The sequence below is a fragment of the Schistocerca nitens genome, chromosome 6 (assembly GCF_023898315.1).
Source record: "Schistocerca nitens isolate TAMUIC-IGC-003100 chromosome 6, iqSchNite1.1, whole genome shotgun sequence".
Taxonomy (NCBI): domain Eukaryota; kingdom Metazoa; phylum Arthropoda; class Insecta; order Orthoptera; family Acrididae; genus Schistocerca; species Schistocerca nitens.
Genome location: NC_064619.1, coordinates 373,566,605 through 373,569,116, shown reverse-complemented (window position 1 = coordinate 373,569,116; position 2,512 = coordinate 373,566,605). Strand labels below are relative to the sequence as shown.

The window sequence follows — 2,512 nt, the reverse complement described above, 5'->3', positions numbered from 1 at the left end:
TGTTGTAACTGCGAAGTTTGTCGTCGGAAGACGAGAAGCACTGACCAATAAGGTAAGCTTTCTTCCTTTGTTTATTTACTCGACCACATAAGAATAAGGTAGATTTGATGTGCAACGTATGCAACAATGTAGTTATCAACTACCGGTGTTGGATCTGATTGTAATGTGTTATCGTTATAATTCATTTAATTCCGAATTCAATAAAGATCCATTTGCCCCTGAGCCAGGGATGAGACTGACTTTTTGAAACGAACCATAGAGTGGTGAAGGACTGGGTGTCAACTCTCAGACTTCATAGCGCGTAGCCTTCCACCATCGAGGATTCTCGTATGTGAAAATGGGACAAAAATGGTTTCTTGTGATACACACAACAATTAAAAGTAAAATGAGTTTACCCAGTAGCTCCGTAGCTTCATGAATAAAACCCTGCGCTTATTATAGCTGAACACCGCTTGTTCAGTACGGTAATGCAGAACAGTAATTAAAAAAAAATCTTTATCAAAATAGATTGTAGTCTTTCTTTTTATTTGTTTCATTTGATTTGAAATATATTCCTGTTCTTATTTTCTGATCTTTGAATATCTCATTTCAGTCATTGTATTAACTTTTATTATTTTGCGCAGATTTAATGAAGTGATACAGGTGGTCTCTTACATAGATCAGCCACTTTTTACAATTTTACATCAGCTTTGCTTTTTTGTTTTTGGAAAAGAAAAAGTGAAAGCTGATGTAAAATTAATCTTAATGTGAACTAGTCGTCTGTCTGTTCAAAATCGGTAACGGTGCTATTTAAATAAATAGCATTGTAAAAAGTAGCTGGTTGCTGTTATCTTCTATGTAAGAGACAACCTATATTTCGTACTCAGCCACGGGCTCAGAATGTCAGTTTTCGACAAAACAGCATTAAAGAAGTAAATTTGTATAAAAATGTGATTGCAGTAAGGTAGCGCTTATATTTTCTCAAGGTTTGGAAAGAAATATTAGTGTGACGGTAACTGTGCAAGAAAATGTAGGTACATATCGTTTCGGGACCGACGTAAGATACTGCATTATATTATATTCTAAAATTTGAGGCTTGAAGGAAACCAAGAGCTTCTTCATGGCATTTGCTATGAGCCCCGCAATGCCTTAATCCAACTCTGCGGTACGCTTAGTTCTGCACAGCGGGTGACAAGTTTTTTTTAATCATGGTCCGGTTTGGACGAAGCGCATTTTCATGAGATGCTCTCTTCGTCATTCGAAGTATAATCCATATTTGTTTCGAGGCATGGCGAGATGCTTACCGTTAGTACATGTATTGTCAAGGCTGATGGTTATAGAACATGTCTTTTAAAGGCTTCATGAGCGTTTTTCTATGTTGGTTAATGTACGAAAGATCTCTTCTCAATTCGGTATTGGTGAGCCCAAGGTTGTATTATTGAAATGTTTTTGGTAATTATCTCACGACTCCAGGAGCATTATTATTGCATTCTTACAACCTTCATTGTTGCTCTCAAAACGTATATAAACTTCTCGTACGGTATTTTCCTGTAACTAACTCCTTCCACAAATGCATGCTTTGAGGCTTTGGAAAACTGTTTCCTATCAGACGAAGTGCAATAAGAATACTTATACTAAATTTCATGGTAACTTGTTAAGACTTTTGCATAAGTTCGTATCCTTCGTGAGGTAGCGTGGCCGAGCGGTCTAAGGCGCTGGTTTTAGGCACCAGTCCGAAAGGGCGTGGGTTCGAATCCCACCGCTGCCAAAACTTTTTACTTATTGCCAAATTCATGACTGCACTAAACAGACTTTATCAGGACGAAAATTATATCTCTGGTTAATTTTGACAGAATAAAGGATTATAGTACATTCGTTTCGTTCCCCTGTATGAACCTGAACAATAATCGTATCGAATTAAAGGTAACGCATAGAGGAGTTGACAAAAAAAGTTCAAAAAACGTTTTATGTTGAATAACCACACGTTAGTATCGAAAATTATTTTGGCTATTATATTTACCGTCTGGAAGTTCATGGTAATTGCTAAATACATAGTATATCGAATCTCCCATCATCTACCTGTATACGGGCTACTGCAATCGTTTTCGGCTTGATCTTTTTGTCTAACTTTAATCATCTAAAACTTGTGTGACTGACACATAACAGCTCATGTGCTAGATCTGGTTATGTCGTGTATACATATCTTGTAAACTGACTCGTTCCATATTATTGCGATAAAAGAAGCGTTCAAAGGATCTGCTTAACAATTAACTGTCATTATTTTTGCAAAACACACACACACACACACACACACACACACACACACACACACAAATTGACCACTGTCTTGTGGCTGCCGAGACTATGTTAGTCTTCAGAATGATAACGAGAACAATAACATAAGTTAACCAATTACACTTATCTCTTTATAGAAACAAAAATAAAATTTTCAAATTCTTGATGGACTCGGTGTGAAGTTGACCGTCTTTTTCCGAGCTGTTGTCTTATGAGCAAACATTCGTGAACATTTCGA

The 2,512-nt window shown here is 36.8% G+C and overlaps 1 non-coding gene across 1 annotated transcript; it reads left to right on the top strand.

The window, feature by feature from the left end:
- The first annotated feature begins 1,667 nt into the window (after positions 1-1,667).
- Trnal-uag (transfer RNA leucine (anticodon UAG)) lies at positions 1,668-1,747 on the top strand. The gene has a single exon. It is a non-coding gene; the product is annotated as a tRNA-Leu (tRNA).
- The last annotated feature ends 765 nt before the right edge of the window (positions 1,748-2,512 follow it).